Source organism: Octopus sinensis, linkage group LG2 (assembly GCF_006345805.1).
Source record: "Octopus sinensis linkage group LG2, ASM634580v1, whole genome shotgun sequence".
In the NCBI taxonomy this organism is placed as follows: Eukaryota; Metazoa; Mollusca; class Cephalopoda; order Octopoda; family Octopodidae; genus Octopus; species Octopus sinensis.
Genome location: NC_042998.1, coordinates 54,368,227 through 54,380,968, shown reverse-complemented (window position 1 = coordinate 54,380,968; position 12,742 = coordinate 54,368,227). Strand labels below are relative to the sequence as shown.

General features: G+C 37.2%; 1 protein-coding gene and 1 long non-coding RNA gene across 3 annotated transcripts in view; both read left to right on the top strand.

Annotated features, from left to right (window-relative positions):
• The window catches only part of LOC115224684 (katanin-interacting protein-like), a 656,564-nt gene that overhangs the window by 369,076 nt on the left and 274,746 nt on the right, over positions 1-12,742 (top strand). The gene's annotated exons all lie outside the window — the stretch shown is intronic.
• The window catches only part of LOC118767926, a 33,304-nt gene continuing 22,625 nt past the window's right edge, over positions 2,064-12,742 (top strand). Inside the window, exon 1 of the long non-coding RNA XR_005003836.1 lies at positions 2,064-2,109. This is a non-coding gene — a long non-coding RNA (uncharacterized LOC118767926). The remainder of the gene's footprint in view (positions 2,110-12,742) is intronic.

The following is a 12,742-nucleotide window of genomic DNA, read 5'->3' as shown; positions in this document are numbered from 1 at the left end:
CTGTCTCTCAAACTTTCTATCTATCTATCTGGCCAAGTTCCTTTCAAGCATTGGGCCTTATGGAAGCAAAGTAGCTGAGCACCTTTCAAGTGTTGAGCCTCGCAGAGGCAATGATTGAGACCTTTGGCTTTATGCCTTGCTTGAGAAGAGGACCCATCAAGCCAAGCAAAATTGCAGTCATCTCAGATACAGGTGTCATGCAAATGGCTCCCATGCCAGTGGCACGGAAAAGCACCCATTACACTCTTGGAGTGGTTGGTGTTAGGAAGAGCATCCAGCTGTAGAAACACTGCCAGATCAGACTGGGGTCTGATGCAGCCTTCCATCTTACCAGCCCTCATCAAATCCATGCCAGCATGAACAATGGACGTTAAATGATGATGATGATGATGTACCCACTTACCTATCTACCTACTTACCTACATATATACATACGTACAAACATACAATGTACATTGATATACACATCTATCTTTTATATTTTGTGTTGTAGTCATTTGACTGCAACCGTGCAGGGGCACTGCTTTAAGGGTTTAGTTGAGCAAACTGACCCCAGTGTTTATTTTTAAGCCTAGTACTTATTCGATCAGTCTCTTTTGCCAAACTTCTAAGGTACAGGGATGTAAACAGACCATCAATAGTTGCCAAGTGGTGGTGTGTGACAAAGATATGCATAGATATATGCACACACATACACTCACACACACACACACACACACCACACACACACACACACCATCATCATCATCATTGTCGTCATCGTCGTCATCTTCATTCAATGTCCCATTTTCTACGCTGGCTTGAGTTTGATAGTTTGACTGGAACTGGCTGGCAATCCAAAGGGCTGCTCCAGGTCCCAGTTGTCTGTTTTGACAAGTTTTCCATGGCTACATGCTCTTCCCAATGCCATTCACTTTATAGTGTTCTGGGTGTCTTTACATGGTGCTGCCATAAGTGCCTTGTATGTGGCTCCAGCACAGGTACTTTTTATGTGACACCAGCAGCTTAGTATATAGTGTTACAGCAGTACAGTGCTTGGACATCACTGAGTATTGCTGCTAGTTCATTAATGAATGAAAATATTTCTTTTACTTGTTTTGGTCACTTGACTGCAGCCATGCTGGAACACCACCTTAAAGGGTTTAAGTCGAAGAAGTTGACCCCATTTTTTGTTAGCCTAGTACTTATTCTATCGAGTCTTTTTGCTAAACTGCTAAGTTATGGGAACATTAACGCATCAGCATCGATTGTCAAGCAATGGAGGTGGAGGACAAACACACACACATATATACATACGATGGGCTGCTTGCTGTTTCTGTCTACCGAATCCACTCGCAAGGCTTGAGGCTATTGTAGAAGACACTTGTCCAAGGTGCCACACAGTGGGACTGAACCCAGAACCATGTGGTTGGGAAGCAAGCCACACAGCTATACCTGTACCTGCATCTACTCTTTTACTTGTTTCAGTCATTTGACTGCAGTCATGCTGGAGCACCGCCTTTTAAGATTTTTTATTTCCAAAGTATATTTTTCATCATCATCATCATTCAACAGCTGTTGTCTATGCTGGCATGGATTGGACGGTTTGACCAGAGCTGTTAAGCTGGAAGGCTGCACCAGACTCCAGTCTGATTTGGCATGGTTTTCTACAGCTGGATGTCATTCTTAATGTCAACCACTCCAAGAGTGTTATGGGTGCTTTTACATGCCACAGGCAAGGGTTCCATTTGCATGACACTGATATCTGCCATGACTATGATTTTGCTTGGCTTGATGAGTCTTCTCAAGCACAACATAATACCAAAGGTCTCAGTCACTGCCTCAGCCACTTTGCCTCTGTGTGGAAAATATACATCACTCATTACGAACAAAATTTCTTTTCATGATAACTAATTAATCATTCTTGAAAATCCATTTCCCTTTCTTGAAAGTATGACAACAAAATGATATTGTCTTTGAGCTTGTTGAAATGATGTTTCCCTAAACAGATTTTCAACTTCATAGGTGGTGCAAAACCGTGGCATGCAACTTCAAACACACACACACACACACACACACACACACTTTTATTGTTTAACTTTTACTTGCTTCAGTCATTGGACTGTGGCCGTGTGAAGGCACCACCTTGAAAGGTTTAGTGATAAGTTTGACACCCAGTACTCTATTTCTCATTCCTGATACTTTTTCTATCGGTCTCTTTTTATCAAACTGCTTGATTACAGGGATGTGAACAAACCAACATCGTTTCTCAAGTGGATGTGGGAGACAAACACTAAGATACACACATAGATATGTACTTGTGTGTGTGTCCGCATGTTCATGTGTGTATTTGTGTGATGGACAACTTTCAGTTTCTGTCTGCCAAATCCACTCACAAGATCTTTGTTGGCTCATGGCTATAGTAGAAGAAACTTGCCCTAAGACTTTTCTCAGAAGCAAGCTTCTTACTAAGTGGCTACACCTATGTCTGTACTTTTTATATATGTAGATTTTATCAAAACTTACCATTACATTTAACTTCAGCCAGAGAATACCATAACCAATTTATGCATTGGAATTTATTATCTGTTATACATTTGAGTTCTATTAAACTAATGGCATTTATTTAGCTATTGTTAGCTTTATGGTTTGTAATATATATGAATGTATAATTAATTTTGCAAGTTAAAAAACAAATTTAGACATTTGGACACATAACCACACATACAAACTTTGCACGTTTATTTGCATATCTGTTCATATTAAACAAATTAGGATTCATTTTGCTGTTATAGTTCTTTGGAATGTATGTCAGTATGTGTCTGGAATAATTCTCACTGTTATTGGGGAACAGGCTGCTATAAGTGTATATATTTCTGCATTAAATTTTGCATGGAAAGTATCTTTCATTTTCAAATTTTAAAATTATTCAAACCGTGTTTGATAAGGACAAATTTTCATACATTTTGAATACATTGAATATATTGCCTATTCAAATTTTCATTTAAATTGAACTTTAGACATGACAGGTTGACAAGAATAATAAGCAATTAAGAATATATGATTTGCATGAATTTGTTTTAATTATTTTGCTTAATGGAATTAATATATTTATAACTAAAACACATGAGAAGAGGATTAAAATAGTCTAATTTTGTTATCATTTCATTTATGCAAATGAAATTAAGGTGCTGTAGCTTGCTTATTCTGCTAGAACATTAAATAAATTTGGATGCATTGCTGCTTTTTTTTTTATTCTCACTTCAAATTTAATTTAAATTTATTTAGGTGGCTGTGCAGTTAGAAGTTTACTTCCTAACCACATGGTTCTGCGTTCAGTTCCACTGTGTAGTACCATGGACAAATGCCTTTTTGCTATAGCTCTGAACTAAACAAAGCATTGTGAGTGGATTTGGTAGATGGAAACTAAAAGCTCATTGTGTGTGTGTATATATATCTCTCTCTCTTCCCCCGTCTGTCTTGATAGACAATGGGTCGCGCCAAGGGTGGGGCCTACTTTGATGATGAGCAGCGTCTGCTGTGACTGAACAGTCCAATTCTAGAGTGGCAGTCCCTGGTACAGTTGCTGCACACGAACATCGATGGGCACGTGTGGGGTGTTGCTGCAGTTGTCCTCCTCCTGTCCCGCCTGTCCAACCACAGCTGTGCTCTCCTTTCCTCAGCCATGGAAACGCCTTTCCTCACTGTCCGATGCCAGGCAGAGCAGTCAGCAGTTGTTACCTCCCACGTGTCCACACAGATGTTGGCAGTCCTCAGGTCGCGCTTGCGCACATCCCTGTATCGTAGCTGTGGACGTCCCTTGGGTCGGGATCCCGTGGTGAGTTCGCTGTACAGGATGTCTTTAGGCATGCGACCGTCCTGCATGCGGCAGACGTGTCCGAGCCAGCGCAGTCATCTCCGCACGAGGAGGGCATGCATGCTTGGCATATTAGTCTGTTCTAGGATGACTCCGTTTGGTACTCGGTCCTTCCAGGAGATGCCAGTGATCCGTCAAAGACACCGCATGTGGAAGCCGCTGAGGCGGCATTCTTGTCGGGTGTATGTTGTCCAGCTCTCGCTGCTGTAGAGTAGGGTGCTCAGCACGCAGGCTCGGTACACTGCGATCTTGGTGGTTATTGTGAGCATGTTGTTTTCCCACACTCTCCTGGAGAGCTTAGCCATGGCAGCAGCAGCCTTCCCAATCCGTCTGTTCAGCTCCGGCTCGAGGGACAGGCTGCTGGAGACCGTCGATCCCAGGTAAGTGAACTCGTTCACCACCTGCAAGCTGTGGTCGCCGACACTGATGCTGGGGACCCCTCCGACGTCCTGGCCCATGATCTCTGTCTTTTTCAGGCCGATGGTAAGGCCGAACTCTTGGCAGGCATCCGCCAGGGTGCTGACCAGCCTCTGGAGACCCGGCTGGTTGTGTGATGTTAGGGCGGCATCGTCAGCAAAGAGGATCTCTCTGATCAGCACCTGACGGACTTTGGTCTTAGCTCTGAGGCATGCAAGATTGAACAATCCACCATCAGCCCTGGTGGATATATATATGTGTGTGTGTGTGTGTATGTACGTACATACATACATACATATATACATACATACATATATATATGTGTATTTATGTTTGCGTCTTATTTATGTTTTTCATCATTTGGGACTGTACAGTCAATTATCTGGCACTTTCTATTCTCTTTATCTACTACTCCCAAATCAGGCCTTCTAGCTTCTATTACTCTGTTAAAGTCCCACATCTTGTACTTCTTACTTTCTAGTACTTTACTAGGTTCATATTCATACCATTTATCAGTATGTTCAAATCCTAGCTCCTTGTGGATTACTCTCCCCAGATTGTCATGTCTTTTCTTGTATTCTTTTTGTGCCAGCATGCTACATTCACCTACTATATGAGTAACGCTTTCCTCTTTTGATTTGCACAATCTACATTGGGAAATCTACTTGGTTTTTGTCTATTTTGGCTTTTATCCAATTAGTCCTTAATGCTTGATCTTGTGCAGCTACTAACAAACTTTCTGTTTCCCTCTTCAGCTCTCCCATCTGCACTACTACTATTTGCTGAAACTATCTTTGGGAATCTACCATGCAACGCCTTCTCATGCCAGTCAGATATTTTCTGTTCTTTTATCTGGTTTTTAAGTTCGTTTGGTGTTTTGGTTTCCCTGTGCTTTGCTCTGACTCTAGCAGCTTTTAATAAACTTTCTTCACTATTAGTTACATAGGACTCTATATCTACTCTAGCTAACTCCACGCGGTTTTCCAGTGATATTAACCCTCTTCCACCTTCCTTTTTATGTAGGTATAATCTTGCTACTCCTGCCCTTGGGTGGGGTCCTCCATTCATATTGAATTCTTTCCTAGTTCTTCTGTATAGCTTTGCTAATTCAGTTTTTGTCCAATCTACAAAACTTGCTGAGTATCTAAGTAATGATACTGCCCAAATATTTACAGCCTTCACTAAATTCGAACCATTTAGCTTTGACTTCATTAGCTTGCGTACCCTTCTGATGTACTCCTCAATTTTTGCTTTCATTGCTGTAGTTAGTACTCTGTTAGATTCTAATACTCCTAAATACTTATAACTCTCTCCTCCTTTCAATGATTTTAATATCTGGCCATCTGGTAATTTGATACCTTCACTGTTGACTACCTGTCCCCTTCTCATGACTAATATTGCACACTTATCTATGCCAAATTCAACGCCTATATCTTTGCTGAAGAGTCTTACAGTTTACATTAAGGAATCTATCTCATTTTCATTTTTACTAAAAAGCTTCAGATCATCCATGTAGAGCAAATGGTTAAATTTTCCATGACTATTTCTGAAATGATGTCCCGCCCTTGCCTTCCTTAATACTAAACAGAGGGGGATCAAACAAAGAACAAATATTACAGGGGACAGCGAATCCCCCCTGGGAAAATTCCTGTTTTGATATTAAATTTCCCTAAAAATGTGCCACCTGAGTATAGATCTACTTTCCATTTTTTCATGCTAGAGCTAATTAGTTCTCTTATGTTGTCTGCTATACTGAATATACTCAAACATTCACTTATCCATGAGTGTGGGATCATGTCATAGGCTTTCCTATTATCTATCCATGCTATTGTTAGATTTTTCTTTCTAGCTTTTACTTCATTTAGAACTGCTTTGTCTATATATAACAGATCATATGTTCCTCTAGCCTTCTTCCTGCAACCTTTCTGTTCTTCTGGTAATAAATTCTGATTGTCATGGTGCTCGTAAATGCTTTCTGAAAGCATTCCTGTTAACAGTTACTACACTAATGGTAAGCAAGTGATTGGTCTATAGTTGCTAGCTGTACTACCCTTGCTCTTATCCTTCATAATGAGTATTATCCTCCCTCTAATCATCCCGTCTGGTATTATTCTTCCATTAAGGCAATCCTAAAGTTGTTGCCTCATCCTCCTATGTAACCTACTGAATTTCGTTAGCCAGTACCCTTGAGCTAAATCTGATACTGGACCCTTCCAATCTTCCATTTTCCCTAACGCTTTACTCATGAATGCACTAGTTAATCTTAAATCTGGCTGCTTCTCACTCACTCATTCACTCACTCACTACTTCTTCTCTCACTTTCTTTAATCATGCTGCATCTCCATTGTGATTGACTGGTTTATCATCAAATGGTTTGGCCGGAGCTGGTAAGCTTGAGAGCTGCACCAGGCTCTGGTCATTTGTTTTGGCTTGGTTTCTGAAGCTTGATGCTCTTCCTGATGCCAACCAGTCTACAGAGTGTACTGGGTGCTTTCTATGTGTCACCAGCATGGGTGCCTCTTATGTTTCACTGGCATGGTTGCCTTCTATGTGTCACCTGAACAAAGGTGCTTGTGACATGTTTAAGTCACCTGCACAAAGGTGCAGGTGACTTAAACGTGTCACTAGCAAAGGTGCTATTTATGTGTCACCAGCACAGGTGCCTTTTATTATTGATTAAAATTTAAACATGCATAAAGGAAATGATAACAAAGCACTTTGTCAGCTAAATTTGAAGTTAATCTGTAGTAAAGCAAAACTGAATATTATATGATATTTTACCAAGCTGTTTATAATAACTTGCTGCCTCTGTTAACATAAATATTAAAACTTAATTATATCCTGTATGTATTACAACATAGAAGGTAAAAAATAAACAGAAATAAGCAGTTCAACGATAAACAAAAATGAAAAATCTCCCCGAATCTCTTTAAACGAAGAAGCCAAAATATTTATGAAAAACCTAATCACCATATCGCATACAATACTGTATACTTGTGTATGTTTGTGTGTGCATATCTTTCTCAAAATGCCTTTCTTCTCTGCTAATTTGCTTAGTTTCTTCAGTTCTTCCTCCAGGAAAAATATAGAAGAATTTCTTGTATGTTTTCCTTCTTTCCTGTTTTCTAATAAACAATACTCCTTCAGGGAAATATTCTCCATTTAATGAGATAGGTAATCTGATAATTGACTATCCATTTTACCAGAAATTCACTAAGTAATATTAATAGCCATCACACCAACACATGTAATCTATGTAAAATGCTTTCCTTCCATGAATATTTTAATGAGCTGTTATTCTCTGCTGCATTGTTGGCCATAGCTGTCAATAGCAAGTCTTAAAAACACCAGATTAGTGGTTTTTTTTAGCTAAATTCTGTAAAACTCTCAGGAGAGTTTTAAACTTTCCTGGAGCACTTTATATTCATCTTAGTATGTTTTCAAAATATTATAAAAAAAAAAATTATAATAAATTCATTTATTTGATAAGTATATTTTTAAAATGGAAAATGCCTTGTACATAAACACTCACACACACACACACACACACACACACACATATATATAGCAGCTTTAATTGCTAATTTTGTGAGCTATTAGAAACTATTGGCTTATTGAATTTCTTCACAACTTTGAAATGGGTAAAAGTGTGTAACTCTCAATGCCAATAACTTGTTATTGTGTCTTGTCACATACTCTCTTGTTTTGTTCTCTATACCAACCACAACTGCTTGAAGCTTATAAACTGCCTACATTTGGATTCCCGGATCCTATTTACATGTCTGTCTGTCTGTCTGCTTGCCTACCTGTCTGTCTGTATGTATATGTGTGTGTGTTTATATATATATATGTATTGTATATATATATATTCATATATATATGTATGTATGTGTATATAATATATATACACACACACACAACAGGCTTTTACACAGGCTTTATTGACCCAATTCACAAGTTGTTGGCCTGCATGCAGCTTTAGTGGAAGATATCTACCCACAGAGGGTGTTGCACAGAGGAATCGATCCAGAAATCACTTGGTTACAATGTAGGCTTCTTAACAGCACAACCATAAATTTATATATATATATATATATATATATATATATATATGTGTGTGTCTATATAATGTGTGTGTGGAGAGGTTGAATTTTAATTCATCCTTTACTTTGGAGGGTTCCAAAGAACAATTTTCTAGCAAAGATTCTTCATATTTTGCTGGTAACTTACTGGCATAAGATTTTTGTGAATATGAAATTATTGATACATGTATATGGTGTGTTATGGGAATCTATGGAAAGGTATCCCATAGAAACTCAACAAGTATGTTAAAAAATGGAGAAGAGATGTTGAAATATAAAAGAATTTCAATACATGCATATGATCATTTTGAACAGTGATATTAACATGTAAATAACATGGAAGAATGATTAAAATTAATTTGATTAAATTAAATTAATTATATATCACTGCTCTTGTCAGTGCAAAAAGTATACAATAGGAATTACTCTAGGCTCAACAACATTCTTTAGTATGCTCTCAATTTTCCATAAGGATTAAATATGTTTATCCAAATTTTTGTTACCTGCCATTTCCTTCATCAAGTCTTCCTGTAATAGTAATAATTCCTGTTGTATACTTTTTGCATTGACGAGAACAGTGATATGTAATTAAGTTAATTTAATCAAATTAATTTTAATTATTCTACCATGTTATTTACATGTTAATATCGCTGTTTGAAATGATCGTATGCATGTATTAAAATTCTCTTATATTTCAACATTTACTCTTCTCCATTTTTTAACATACTTGTTGAGTTTCTAGTGGATACCTTTCCATAAATTCTCATAACACACCATATACATATACATATTTATATATATATTTATATATATTCGTCCAAGCAATGCCAGCATGGAAGACGATAATTATTTATATATATATATATATATATATATATATATATGTGCTGAGACCTCCTTTGGTCATGGCTGACCATGGGATTGCACCTAGAAAGTTACCCTCCCAGGCACAAGTTGTTTATAGAAGACCAGCAGTCGCCCATGCATACTGGCCTCCTCTCTCCATGCCACCAGTGTTATCTAAGGGAAAGGCAAAGGCCGATACAACTTGACACCTGTGACATCGCAACTCATTTCTACAGCTGAGTGAAGTAGAGCAACATGAAATAAAGTGTCTTGCTGAAGAACACAACACGCAGTCCGGTCCGGGGATTCAAACTCACAACCTTACAATCATAAGCTTGACACTCTAACCACTGAGCCATGCGCCTTCACTATATATATATATATATATATATATATATATATATATATGTATGACTAGCTTTATGTTTCCAGCCATCAGATCCCCTCACAAGGTTCTGGTGGACCCAATGATATCGTAGAAGATAGGAGGCAGTTGTCCAAGATGCTGCACAATGGAGCTAAACTTAGAAGCCACACAATTGGGAAGTTCACATTTTATCCATATAGGTATGCATGTGTGGTGTTATAGTTTTTCACTGGAAGTTTAGCATATATCTATATACATTCTCAGAACTTTATTTCTCTGAATGCATTGATCAAGATTCTTAGAAATTTGCTGTGACTACTGGCAGTGTTATCATCGGAAGGCCATTTAGCTGATTGCATCTCACTAAACGAAGGAGTCTTTTAACAGAATGGTGAACTCTTTGGAAGCTAATTAGTAGTGACAAGCTTAAAGGAATTAGTGCTCTTCTCCTAACAGGTGTTAATACATAGTAGGCTATTTTAATTAATTGTAGTGTTCATGATGCTTACCAACATATGACACCATAAACAGCCAGCAAGGTGGATAAATTGCTCTTTGCTTGAGTGATTATTTCTCCAACACTTTATGTATGTATACTTGTGTGCTTATGTATTTGGGTCTGTGTGTGTGTGTTAGTAGAGGTGTTAGCTATGGAGGGAGAGAATTAGTTGCTTAAAAGAATAACTGAGTGTTTCACTGTTCCACTGAATAACACACTAACATGACATAAATAGACAAGCACTCCAGCTGATATCTGTTTCCATGTATATTCATATCCTGGCTTGTATGTGGTTTCACCTCTGTATTTTCCCATGCACACACACACACACGCACACACACACACACACACACACACACGCACACACACACACACACTCCATGGTAATAATCCTGATTTATAAAAAACCACAATAGAATCTCTCTACATGATTATTCAACTAGTAAGAAATAGCAGCCAAATTTCCCTTTATATTGCACCTAGTCATCAGAAGAATGTGAAGGATACATTGGAAAACTTAGTCCAAGAAACATTCTTAAAAATACAATGGTGGAGGGGATAGTCAAAGTGGGAAAGCTTTTGGTTATTGATCTTATTGTTCTTTTTGATCAGGATTATCTCGAGTTAAACAAAAACAACAACCCTTTGGCATTTCAAATAGCCAGATCTCACCCATATATTCTACCTGCTTTATGTCCAAACCAGCCAGATCCAGCCTCTCACACCTGAATTTATTCTGAAAATAAATAATCACATTGTTAAAATTTGGTGCCAGCTCTGTCTGGCACCAGTGCGGGTGGCACGTAAAAAGCACCCACTACACTCACGCAGTGGTTGGCGTTAGGAAGGGCATCCAGCCGTAGAAACACTGCCAGATTTGACTGGGCCTGATGAAGCCTTCTGGCTTCACAGACCCCAGTAGAACCGTCCAACCCATGCTAGCATGGAAAACGGACGCTAAATGATGATGATGATGATGATGATGTGTGTATACATATATATATATATATATATATATATATATATACACATGTACTCATATATGTGTATACTGTCATTTATACAAACACATTTGTCTTATTTTAGTATCCTAGACCTTTCATACACTTTATATGAGCCTTTATAAATCAGTTGAGCATGATTCTGATACAGTATAGATTCGATATGCTGCTGTTATTTCTGATAGCCGAAATGACATTTTGCACAGCTGAATGGCTACCATGATATATGTACTTATTTATTTATATGTACTTAGCTTTCCAAAAGAAATGTTCCCCCACCCCCCATTTTTTCATTATCAAGAATCATTCTCCCATTTCTGCTAATCAGTTGCTAATCATAAGGGAATTTTTTTTTTTACATACATTTCTTTTTTGCCCCCTAAAGACCTCTTCGCTTGTTAGATTAAATGATTCATTGCTAAATTCATCAGAGGAATGTATTGTTTTTTATTGCAATTATTATCATTATTATTATTAGTAGTAGTACTACTATTACTATTTTGTGATTGTTTCTTATTGATTTTCTTTATTTTCTGTTTTTTCTTCACTCCACCCTTCTCCTCTTGCTGCTTCCTGCTCTCCCATGTCCCACAGTTTTGAATAAAAGCACTGACTTGATCTGATTGCATTTCAATAATTCTTTCTTCTGATTCATGCCAAACATTTGGAGGTCAGATGAATTACTGTATAGATTTGATTGAGTATCAGCTAGGAAGGAACCTTCCAGATTTTTAGACATTTCGGTTATCTCAGGGACAATTATTCCTGGATAAAGATAAGAAAATCAGTTCCACAAATTATCTGAATAAATATCTTATCAATTAGACAAATGAATTTACTGATTCTTTCCAAAGTAATCATTCCTTTTTACTTAAGTTACTTCTAACTAATCTCCTTTTAAAAGAAAATATGTACATTGAGAAACTCTCCCCCCTCTCTCCTGCCGTCTATCTCATTTTACAATATATATATATATATATATAATATATATATATATATATATATATATATATATATATATATACTAGCAATGCATCCTGGCGTTGCCCAGATGTTATGACCTACAAGGACATTGTATTATTTGGTCCTTTCTTATGGGAAGAATCAGCACAGCTGATTTATAGTTAATGGAGTAATGGAAGTTATTGTTTGTTTAATAATGAAGAGTAGGGGTACAATTTACATGAAAGTGCTTTCTGTTCTCAAGAAGGATCAGAAACTATGTATTGTTTCATCGTATAAAGGGGGTTAATATGATTTTGTCCAGACATCATGTTTTCAATATGTAAATTTCCCCCTATCCCCACCATAATTTCTTAATCTGTAACTTTTATTTCAAATTTCTTTTTGTTATTTATATTAGAAAAATATTGAGTTTATGAATTTGGGATATATATATATATATATATATATATATATATAACAACTTATAAAATTGATAAAATTAAACTTTAAAGGTATATAGGATAAAATTTTTTCGAAAATTTTATCCTATATTAGATGTAAATATATATATATATATATATATATATATATATATATATATATATACACACACACACACATTCTTTTATAGTTTAATTTTTCTTAACAAGACACTCAGTGCCCCTTCCTCCACCTCACCCACCCATCACCTACCAACTTTCAAAAAGCTAAAATCTCCCAATTTTTCAC